A 12,800-nucleotide genomic window follows, 5' to 3' on the forward strand; every position below is an offset into this window, starting at 1 on the left:
ATCCAAATTCCTTACCTTGGCCTATAGAACCTCATAATCTAATCCGCATAACCCCTATCATTCTCCTCACTCACACCTTCAGTCACAGGCCTTCCTGAGCACCTTCTGTTCCCTCTGCCTAGAATGCTTTCCTGATCTTCACACTGCTTTCATTGCTCTGTTCTCCTCATATACTACCCCTCAGCCAGGCGTGGTGGCACACATCTATAATCCCAGCATTTGGGAGGCTGAGACTGGAGGATTGCAGTTCGCGGACAGCCTCAGCTACTTAGTGAGGCCCTATGCAACTCAGTGAGACCCTGTTTGAAAATAAAGAATAAAAAATAGGGCTGGGGGTGTAGCTCGGAGGTAGAATGCCCCTGGGTTCCATCCCCAGTACCACAAAAAATAAAAAAAGAAAAAAGAAAAGAAAAGAAAAGAAAAGATCCGGTAGCACGCCAGACCCCTACAGAAACCAGGCCCAGTACCCTGGGTCCCAGGCGGGGGTCGCACGGGGCACGCCAGCCGGGACCCGGGTCGCGGGACTCTGGGCCCCGGGCCGGACCGCGTGTAGCACGTCAGACCCCTGGAGAAACCGGGCCCAGTGCACTGGGTCCCGGGCAGGGGTTGCACAGGGCACGCCAGCAGGGACCCAGGTCACGGGACTCTGGGCCCCACGCAGAGTAGTATGGAGCACGCTGGACCCATGGGGAAACCAGGCCAGGTCACAGTGCTACTAAATGCCTGATCCCACTACTTCCCCAAACCACACATACTGTCTTCTCTTATTGAGAAAAAAAAGGAAAAGAAAAAGAAAAAAGAAAAATATCAGAGAGGGGTTAAGAAGGCCATTGCGGATGCCAGGATACTGGAGATGCAGACAAAACTTATCCAAATGCACTGGAACTTATGGAAATATTCCCCGTGAAGGAGGACTGCTGTTTCTCTATATTGTTAAGAATCTTGGACATCACCTGTAAGGAGAGAGTTTAGCGGAGACCAAGGAGAAAGGTGGTATTGAAAGTGATCTCCGCGATAGCGGTGGAGACTTGTATTCAGGAGAAGCAGAAATCAGATCCTACCAACCTTATTTTTTTTTGGAGAAATTACACCAAATGTTGAATGCTACCATCGCGCATGCTTAGGAACACTGGACAATATTCAGAGTGGAAAAAGAGCTTGGGAAAGATTTGAAATGGTGGAAGCAGTGGCAATGGCAGTGGCCAGTACTCAGGGGAGGCAGAGATCTGATGCATTACACCTGGTACCTTTGAAGTAATGACACCAGAGGCAGAATGCTACCACCACACACCCTCAAGAACGTGGGACAATTTGTTGGGCAAAGAGGGTGCTCAGATCGGAGCCTGCCGAGGGGTGAGGCCGGTGAAGGACACAGCAAAGCTGGGATTGGAGCCTGCCGTGAGGCAAGGCCGGTGATGGAGCCTCCAAGGCCGGGATCGGAGCCTGCCGAGGGGGTAGGCCGGTGCCGGGGCCAGCAAGGCCGGGATCGGAGCCTGCTGTGAGGCAAAGCAGGTGCTGGGGCCTCCAAGGCCGGGATCGGAGCCTGCCGAGGGGTTAGGCTAGTGCCAGGGCGAATGGCTGACATCAGAGCCTACCATGAGGCAGGGCCACTACTGGGACCTCTGAGGCCGAGATCGGAGCCTGCCGAAGGGTTAGGCAGATGCTGGGGCCAGTGAAGCCGGGATCGGAGCCTGCCGTGAGGCAAGGCCAGTGCTGGGGCCTTCAAGGCCGGGATCAGAGCCTGCCGAGGGGTTAGGCTGGTGCCAGGGCCAGCGTGGCCGGGATTGGAGCTCACCGTGAGGAAAGGATGGTTCTGGGGCCTCCAGGGCCTGGATTGGAGCCTGCCGAGGGGTTATGCCGGTGCCGGGGCCAGCGGCCGGCATCGGAACCTTCCGTGAGGCAAGGCTGCTACTGAGGCCTCCAACGCCGGGATCGGAGCCTGCTGAGGGGTTAGGCTGGTGCTGGGGTCAGCGAGGCCAGCATCGGAGTCTGCCATGAGGCAAGGCCAGTGCTGGGGCCTCCGAGGCCAGGATAAGAGCCTGACGACTGGTTAGGCTGATGCCGGGGCCAATGGCCGGCATCGGAGCCTGCTGTGAGTCAAGGCCGCTACCGGGGCCTCCGAGGCTGGGATCGGAGCCTGCCAAGGGGTTAGGCCGATGCCGGGGGCCAGCGGCCAGCATCGGAGCCTACCATGAGGCAAGGCCGGTGCTGGGGCCTCCGAGGCTGGGATAAGAGCCTGCCGAGGGGTTAGACTGGTGCTGGGGCCAGCGAGGCCAGCATCGGAGCCTGCCGTGAGGCAAGGCGGGTGCTGGGGCCTCCAAGGCCAGGATCGGAGCCTGCCAAGGGGTTAGGCCTGTGCTGGGGCCAGTGAGGCCGGCATCGAAGCCTGCCATGAGGCAAGGCCGGTGCTGGGGCCTCTGAGGCCAGGATAAGAGCCTGCTGAGGGGTTAGGCCGGTGCTGGGGCCAATGGCCGGCATCGGAGCCTTCTGTGAGGCAAGGCCGCTACTGGGGCCTCCGAAGCTGGGATCAGAGCCTGCCAAGGGGTTAGGCCAAAGCCAGGGCCAACGGCAAGCATCGGAGCCTGCAGTGAGGCAAGGCCGGAGCTGGGGCCTCTGAAGCCAGGATAAGAGCCTGCCGAGGGGTTAGGCCGGTGCCGGGGCCAATGGCTGGCATCGGAGCCTTCCGTGAGGCAAGGCCGCTACTGAGGCCTCCGAGGCCAGGATCAGAACCTGCCAAGGGGTTAGACCAGTGCCTGGGCCAGCAAGGCTGGCATCGGAGCCTGCCGTGAGGCAAGGCTAGTGCTGGGGCCTCCGACTCCGGGATCGGAGCCTGCTGAGGGGTTAGGCCAGTGCCAGGGCCAGCGTGGCCGGGATCGGAGCTCACCGTGAGGCAAGATTGGTGCTGGGGCCTCCAAGGCCAGGATCGGAGCCTGCCGAGGGGTTAGGCCAGTGTGGGGGCCAGCAGCTGGCATCAGAGCCTTCCGTGAAGCAAGACCGCTACTGAGGCCTCCAACGCTGGGATCAGAGCCTGCCGAGGGGTTAGGCTGGTGCTGGGGCCAGCGAGGCCGGCATCGGAGCCTGCCATGAGGCAAGGCCAGTGCTGGGGCCTCCAAGGCCAGGATCAGAGCCTGCCAAGGGGTTAGGCCGGTGTGGGGGCCAGCGGCTGGCATCAGAGCCTTCAGTGAGGCAAGACCGCTACTGAGGCCTCCAACGCTGGGATCAGAGCCTGCCGAGGGGTTAGGCCGGTGCTGGGGCCAGCGAGGCTGGCATCAGAGCCTGCCATGAGGCAAGGCCAGTGCTGGGGCCTCCGAGGCCAGGATAAGAGCCTGCCCAAGGGGTTAGGCCGGTGCCGGGGCCAATGGCCGGCATCGAAGCCTGCCGTGAGGCAAGGCAGCTACTGGGGCCTCTGAGGCTAGGATCGGAGCCTGCCAAGGGGTTAGGCTGATGCCGGGGCCAGCGGCCAGCATCGGAGCCTGCCGTGAGGCAAGGCCAGTGCTGGGGCCTCCGAGGCCAGGATAAGAGCCTGCTGAGGGGTTAGGCCGGTGCCGGGGCCAATGGCCGGCCGGCATCGAGCCTGCCATGAGACAAGGCCAGTGCTGGGGCCTCCGAGGCCGGGATCAGAGCCTGCCGAGGGGTTTGGCCAGTGCTGGGACCAGCAGCCGGTATTGGAGCCTTCCATGAGGCAAGGCCGCTACTGAGGCGTCCGAAGTCGGATCAGAGCCTGCCGAGGGGTTAGACCGGTGCTGGGGCCAGCGAGGCCGGCATCGGAGCCTGTTGTGAGGCAAGGCTGGTGCTGGGGCCTCCGAGGCAAGGATCAGAGCCTTCCGTGGGGTTAGGCTGGTGCCGGGGCCAGCAAGGCCGGGATTGGAGCCTGCCGTGAGGCAAGGCAGGTGCTGGGGCCTCCGAGGCCAAGATCGGAGCCAGCTGAGGGATTAGGCTGGTGTTGGGGCCAGCGAGACCAGAATCGGGGCCGCTGCTTGAGCCAGCGAGGTCTGGATCAGTCCACCGGGTAGCCAGGCCACAACTGGGGCCGTCAAGAATGGGATCAGTACTTGCAACGTGGCATACACAGAGAAATATTGCAGAAAATAAAAATCAGATGCTTCCCCTAATCAGCAAAAACTAGGAGGAAAGGGGCAACAGGAAAAGGTCGAGCTATAGAAAGGGCCCTACAGTGAAGCAACTAAGGTGACCAATCAGAGGGTATGGAATAGGGGAGGATGGAGCCTCTTTAAAATGCAGGAGGTACATAAACAATTGTATCAAAGTTAATCACCAAACAAGCATGGAATCGAGGGAGGGGGAGGGAATGGGATGGGGGCTGGATGAGGGCTAATTGGATGATGTGTGCTTGTATATCCTCTCAAGTCTTGTATTCCAATGTGATATATGATTACAATGCACCAATAAAAATAAACTAAAAATTAAAAAAAAAGAAAATATCCCTCAGAGGCTCGCTTAACAGTTCTATCTAAATAGCTCATCTTGCCACCTTCACTAGCTTCCTAATCCTACTTGCTGCTTAGCAGTTTCCACTATTCTGGAAGGACCAGTCCTAAAGAGCAGGCAAGACTTACTCATTAACTCAGTGTACATTTATACTGACACAGTACTAGGCACTGTGCTAAGTAAGAACTGAAAATACAGAGATAAATTTTTTAAAACGAGGGGCATAAACATAAATCCAACAAATATTATAAATAGAAATATTCACACAAGTGCCATAGGGGCATGAAGGGAATCAACTAACTCCCTGGAAGGCTGTAAAAAGGCTCTGCAGAAATAATATCTGACTTCGAACTTTAATAATGAGATACTGGTTACATAGAGAGCAAAGAAAAAACTTCATATTTAAATCCAGGCTTAGTGGCTCAGGCCTGTAATCCCAGTACACAAGAGACTGAGACAGGACTGAAACAGGAGGATCACAGTAACTTAGGGAGATTGTTTAAAAAAATAGTAATAATAATAATAATGATAATAAAATGGCTGGGGATGAACCTCAGAAGTAGAATGCCACTGGCTTTAAGCCCTAGTAACACACACACACACACACACACACACACACACACACACACACTATAAACAAAAATATGTGAAAGAACATAACAGATTTGGGGAACATTTGCAAGTTCAGCTTGACTTATTCACAGACTATTCAGAGAAGCATAATTTTGAGATATTGAGTTGAAGGGTAAATATAGGTGAAAATATAAACATCATTGGATAACATGGTATGAAATTTGGACTTTATTTTTAACCTGAAGACAAATGAGGGTTTTAAACAAGAAAATGACAAGATTAGATTTACCTTTAAATATACGTGAGATAGCCAGGTGTGTGGCACACACTTGTAATCCCGGTACTTAGGAGGCTAAATCAGGAGGATTGCAGGTTCTGAGGACAACCTCAGTAACCTCTCAAGGCCGGTTTAAAACAAACAGAAATAAGCCCAGTGTGGTGGGGCACGCTTGTAATCCCCGCATTTGGGAGGCGGAAACAGGAGGATCCGCACAGGTTCAAAGCCAGCCACCCATGCTGGCTTAAGAGACCCTGTTTCCAAATAAAAAAAGTATAAAAAATAAGTCTAGGAGTGTAGCCCGGAGGTAGAAGGGTTTCCAGGAACCCCAGTAACACCAAAATAAATAAGTAAATAAAAATAAATAAAAAATAAAACAAATAGAAATAAAGGGCTAAGGTATAAGTTCTGGAAGGTAGAATACTCCTGGGCTCAATTCCCAGTTTAAAAAAATAAAAAAGTGAGATCTCCAGGTGTGGTGGTACACATCTGTAAACCCAGTATTTGGCAAGTTAAGACAGGAGGACTGCTGAGGACAGCCAGCCTCAGCAAGTAAGGTCCTCTGCAACTTAGTGAGATCCTGTTACAGAATAAAAACTAAAATAGGACTGGGGGTATAGCTCACAGGAAGAATGCCTCCAGTTTCAATCCCCAGTACTCACTCCAAATAAATAAATAAACACACACATACATACATACATACATACATGCATACATACATACTAGCCTTAGCAATTTAGCAAGACTCTCAGCAACCTACAGAACCCTGTTTCAAAAAAATAAAAATAAAGCTGGGCATGATGGTACATGCTTGTAATTCCAGCATTTGGGAGGCTGAAATAGGAAGATCGTAGTTTGAAAATAGCCACAACTACTTAGGCCATCTGCAACCCAGTGAGACCCTGTTTCAAAATAAAAAGAATAAAAAATAGGGCTGGAGTATAGTTCAGAGGCAGAATGTCCCTGGGTTCCATCTCCAGTACAATAAATAAATAAATAAATAAGGCTGTAGGTGTAGCTCAGTGGTAGAATGCCCTTGGGTTCAAACCCTAGGACTCCCCCCCCAAAAAAAATTATATATGAGTGAGATAGCCTGGTGTGGTGGCCCATATGCCTATAATCCTAGCTACTGGGAAGGCTGAGGCAAAAGGATACAAGTTCAAGGCCAGTCTTGGCAACTTGGTGAAATACTGTCTCAAAATAAAAAAATAAGAAGGGCTGGGGATATAACTCAGTGGTAGAGAGCCCCTGGATTCAATCCCCAGTGTGTGGGGCAGGGGTGGGGGGAATAGTAGTATAAAATGAAGCAGAAGAGAGACAGATGGCAGTAGATAATTTACAAAAGATGTTTTAATAGTCTTTCAAAGACAAAAAAAAAAAGGCATGAACTAAGGTGATTAAAGCAATAACCAAAAAAACGAAATCTGAGTTCATCCCTATCTTAACATGTTTCACGCAATACTGAAATTATTCATCTCTGTAATGTGTCTACCAATAAATTATTTATACTATAATGTCTCTACTCTTTTGACAAGGAGCCATATCATTGAGCTTTCTTTGAAATCCCTGCCAAATAGTGCCTGGCATTCATAAATGCTCGCAAAACTGAATGACAATTTAATCATAATCATAATAGCTAACATATATTGAGCACTGTGTGCCAGGCTCCATTCTAAGCACTACACAAAGTAGCTCATTTAAACTTCATAAAAATCCTGTATGTAAAATCCTGTATGTACCATCATACATGTAAGGAAATCAAAGCCTAGAGAGGATAAACAAATTGCCCACTGCTGGCCAGCTAGTAAGTGACAGGACTGAGGTACAAATGCAGACAATCCACCTCCGGATCTAAATTAATCACAAAGCAAAAGCAACAAAGCCTGGTAAATAAATAGAGGATGAGATTATTGGTAAGAGATAATGTCATTAATAGACTAGGAACACATATTAATGGAACTGTGTTTTAGAAAAGAGAATAAGTACAGTTTGTGACATAACTGTGAGATATCTATAGAATATTAATAATATCCAGAAAACAAGTAGAAATATCATACATGAGCTTGAGTAAAATTAAAACTAGGGATCTAAATTCAAGAGTTCACAGTGTACTGGTAACAGATGCAGCTATGAGATCAGAGCTGGAATCATTCAAAGAGATCAGTAAATAATGAAAGGAGTTAAGGTTGAAATCCTAAGAATGGGCCAGGCGTGGTGGTGAAGGCTTATAATCCTGTGCTATGCAGCACTCCAGGCACAAAGCAGGTGCTCTGTAAATTATATATTCCCTTCTTCCTTCTCTCTTCTGATCCTGTTTGACCAAGGAGCCCACATCTGTGAATGAGGAGAGAGATCTAACCTGCTCTGAGTGTCACCACACTCATACCCCAGTTAGGATGAAGAGCCAAGCATCTACTCAGCAAAATAAGAACTTAACATGTCCAAAACTAAACTGCGTCCAGGGTTTCTGGAAATCAATCCCAAAGATTAACAAATTGCTCCTACCTTGCAATATGCTAGGGTTGCCCATTACTACTACAATGCTTATCTATCAAAGGGCACTACCCACAGACCCAAGGGAGACTGGCCTCCAGGACCTTTCCTCCCCATATCCCCTCGTCCCTTTTCAGCAATCTCAAAGAAAAGAGCTACATTTGAACAATTATCTCAGGATCTAAACTCCAAAACCTCATCTAGTCTTATTCACATACTGGAAAAATATAAAAAGCCATAGCTTAGTATTCTTGTCACCAACTTATACACTTATACTACTTACAGAACAAGACAAAAGTAGAATCAACACCTTTCAATGCCCTTTTTTCCAACAGCAAAGTCCAGAAAAAGGGTGGACTCTACTCTCCTCAAATTTACCTTCAGAAAGCCAGGCATGGTGACACATGCTTGTAATCCCAGCATTCAGAAGGCTGAGACCAGAGGATCGCTTCAAGGACAGCCTCAGCTACTTAGGGAGGCCCTCGGCAACTTAGTGAGACCCTGTTTCAAAATAAACAATAAAAATGGGGGGTGGGGGGTTTCGGAGGTCAAATGCCCCTGGGTTCCATCCCCAGACCTGGAAAAAAAAAAAAAAAAATTACCTTCCGGATCACCCACTGGGCAAAAAGGGTAAGAAGGAGCTGTTATCTCAGACCCACAAATGACCAAGGTCAGGCACTCACCTTAGGATCCAAAATACAATATGGCTTTACAAGCACAAACAACAAGGCTGTCAACCAACCTTAGAACAGCAGACACCAGGCAGGAAGTAGCTCAACCTTTCTTATTACTTATGAACCTTTGCCCTGGGAGAGACAGAGGGAGGAGCTGGGGAAAGGATATACCTGCAATATCTCTACTGGCTTTGAGAGACCAAAAGGACCTTCCAAGAATGAAGCAGTAACAACCTGAGGTTTATCTCTCCCTATGTTTCTTCCTAGGGAAGAAAACTGATTACTGACATAAGAAGCATAAATTGATTGTTACATGTTTATCTCTACCTGTTGTTTAAAGATGACAGAGGAGATGAAACCCATCCTAAAGAATAAGGAAAGTTTGCTGGGAAGAAAAGAAAATGCATTCCTACTAGAATACAAAAGGAAAAAAAAAAACAAAGTAACCACATAATAGGAACCTTATCAATCTAGAGCTCTGCTCTCACATACCCTTCCTACTTTTCCATCCCTCAGATAAATATCAGAACATGAGCCAAGCTCATACCACCCCTTTCCCAATATCACCCTCTGCTTTCTACTGGGATCTCTCCATCAGACTTCAGCAGAGCCTTACAACTTACAAAGTGCAACTCTATTATTGCCTTCCCTTTTCAACAGTAAGTCCTCATGTCAAATATGGTTATCTGTACCTGTTGTTTAAAGCTAACTGAAGAGGTGAGGCCCATCCTAAAGAATAAGGAAAGTTCACTGGGAAGAAAAGAAAACCCATTCCTAGTAGAGGGACCACCCACTACAAAGTTTTCAAGGCTCAAAGAAGTGACTTTCTTTTTTTTAGAAAACTGTGAACAATGTATTCAAGCTAGAACACAGAGTAGGAAGTGGCAGGGGATGAGGTTAGAGAGGTGAGTTGAGGCCAAAGGAGGCCATATTAAGGAATTGGATGTTGTCCTATAGGACACAAAGAGCCAAAGTTTTTTAGGCAGAGGAGTTCTGTAATACGATTGCATTAAGGAGCCTTCTAGGAATGAACTAGAAAAGAGCAAATTTTACAGAAGAGTACTAAAATCAGAAGAAAAATGAGAAATAGCTAAACTAAAGCTTTAACAGAGAAGATGTGGCAAAGAAGATAAAGAAAAGAGAAGTTAACAGAGAAGGAAGTATATTAAGCTTTTAGTGGCTGACTGAATTCAGGAGGAAAAGGAGTAGAAAGAATGAAAGATGACAATGAAGTCCTTGTCTGGCCAGAGATAGGGTATATGGGTAAAAAAGCAGGCTGAAAGGGCAGACAGTTCTGTTTTAGATATGTTAATTTTGAGATACCTGTGGAGATAAATAGATCACTGGATATGTATGCTTCAAACTTAGTGAGAAACTGAGACAAGATACAGAGAAGTAATCACCTCATAATGATATACTTTTATATTCCATATTCACTATGTTAAAATTATCTTTTCAAAGTCTGAGAAATATAGACTTAGTTCAAGATTCAGGATGGGACATGAGGCAAGATTTTCAGTAGGGGGAGTTTGATGATGTGACATGGGTTTCTTAGAGACATAAGAGAACCAAGGAAGGAACCTTAGGGGCAAGGAATCTGAAGATTAGAACAATTTAGGTTTCCCAGACAGGCTGAATTTGGGGCTCCATATATTTAAGGCTGGAATCTCAACCATTTAAAGAAACCAGAGTACTACAGAAGTCTGACCCACTGGTGGGGAGTGGGTGCTCATGGGAAAAGTTCAACATTCATCCTGGACCCAGATCCGGAATCTGGAAGTAAAGTCTACTAGCGTTTGAAAGCATATAAGAGAGGAGAGTTAGGGAGATCCCAGTATTGAGATACCATCTCCCCACAGGCATTTGTAGTCTTTGATGGATGTGTTGGGGCCTGGTCTCTTAGGGAAGAATCCCAGACCTGCTGGGGTTTTATAGGGACTGGAGGAAAGTTGTTTTAAAGCTGGATTCCAGTGGAGGAGGAGTTTCTCAGGTATGGAACTCTGACCTGCTTGTTTAGGAGGCAAATAACTAATTAATTAAAACTATCTTTTCAGCCAGGTGCGGTGGCACATGCTTGTAATCCCAGCATTTGGGAAGCTGAGACAGGAGGACCATAGTTCACAGCAAGCCTCAGCTACTTAGTGAGGTCCTCTGCAACTCAGTGAGACCCTGTTTCAAAATGAATAAAAAATAGGACTGGGAGTATAACTTGGAAGTAGAATGTCCCTGGGTTCCATCCCCAGCCTCGCAAAAACAAAAAAAAAAAAAAAAAAACTATCTTTTCATGTGTCAATCTCTTCCCAACCAGACTGAGAACTCCTTGAGATTTCATAGGCCCATGACTTATTTACCTTGTTCTTGTTATCCTATAAATTATGAAAATTAGAAGAATATTCAATATAGTCAAGAAGTATTTGCTAAATACATAAATTAATGAGTTTGTCTCCCAAAAATTAGCAGAGTGCCTGGCACATGCACAGCACGCCAAACACATTTGTATTGCTACATCTTCTCATCTATGTTTCTTCTCAGACATACCACTCAACACTCAGACATACCACTCAACAATAAATCAGAATCCTTTATAATGAATACACTACTATTTCAGCAAAGAGTATGGTATAGCAAACAATAAGCTTACCAAATTTAGTGTCTTCTCCAATACAACCAAGAATTTGGATAGTCCCTAAGAATCCTCTAACATGTGACTTAGCTTATGATGTGATCCATGTGCTATGCATACCTGTTACCATGTCATTAACATAGTACTAAGCATAACCATTATCCCTAGGATACCCTCAAAGTCCCTTTAATCTTTTTTGAAAAGAAAATTACAAATCTTAAAACCTTTTTGCCAGTATAAGGTTCTCTACTTAATCACAAACCTTCTTATACATCACACATCCTCTGCCCCATATCACTTTTACTCTCTGTTACAAATATTCTACAAGTCTCTTATATTCCAAGGAGACAAAATTTTGAATCCAGTTTTACTGACTTATCCCTATCTGGTTTATAGCTTCTGCATTTGATTTCTTATCTACAAAATAGGAATTCCTTCTTTTACCTATTTCACAAGGTAACAATGTAAAAATCCAGTAAAATTTGAAATTGTTATATAATGCATTGAAATTTTTATTTAATAGCAAATCGTTCTTATAAAAGCATGAATGCTGTTCAGATGTCATAAGTTATACAGAATTACTTTTAAAATTCATGCAATGTCCCCTCAACCTAACACAACAGACACACCATCATCACTCTAAATTTCAGGATTTCATGAACCAGTAGAAATGGGTCTTTAAAAAAATACACCTTCAAGCCGGGCGTGGTGGCGCACGCTTGTAATCCCCGCGCTTGGGAGGCAGAAACAGGAGGATCGGCAGGTTCGAAGCTAGCCACGCTGGCTTAAGAGACCCTGTTTCAAAAATATAAAATAGGTCTGGGAGTGTAGCCCGGAGGTAGAAGGGCTTCCAGGAACCCCAGTACCACCAAAAAAAAAAAAAAAAAAAAAAAAAAAATACACCTTCAAGCTGGGGCGTGGTGGTGGCACAGGCTTGTAATCCCCACGTTTGGGAGGCTGAAACAGGAGGATCACGCAGGTTTGAAGCTAGCCTCAGCTGCCTTAAGAGACCCTGTTTCCAAATAAAATATAAAATAGGTCTTGGAGTGTAGCCCGGAGCTAGAAGGCCCCTGGGTTCCATCCCCAGTACCAAAAAAAAAAAAAAAAAAAAAAAAAAAAAAAAATTACACCTTCACTTTTTATTTGGGCAAACAAGACCATTTATTAAAAACTCATCATCTACTGTAACCATTATTTCATTGGTGAAAACACACTTTAACACCAAAAGAGTAGGAACAATAATCTAAGAATAAACTTATCTTTATGGAAAACTCACTATGCTGTCTTTATTTCTCTTTTTCCTCCTCATGAGGATGAAAACTATCAGGAACTGAGTCCTTGGCCCAATGGTCAGGAATCATTACTCTAAACCCCATGTTATACATGTAGGTCCTACCAGGGTTCTGGTTGGGCAGCTGCCAAGGGTTCTACCAGTATGAAGACCTATTTGGCCTCCAGATAAAAGCAATGAAAAATATAGCACAGGATAGAATAAATGGTTCTGAGGCTGAAACTCAAACAGAATAGGGACTGAGGCTGCTCCTAATTAATTCTCAGGGAGTGGTCTAGGTAGGAAAGGCCTGTTTTAGATTGGGAGAATCAAGATGTTTTCAGCTCCATAATAGATTGTAAGCAGAGAAGAAAACACAGTGTAGTGAAAGTGGTCATTATCCCTGAGTGACAAAACAACTTTCCGAAATTTTCATGTGTG

The sequence above is a fragment of the Muscardinus avellanarius genome, assembly GCF_963383645.1.
Source record: "Muscardinus avellanarius genome assembly, chromosome: 1".
NCBI classification, from domain to species: Eukaryota; Metazoa; Chordata; class Mammalia; order Rodentia; family Gliridae; genus Muscardinus; species Muscardinus avellanarius.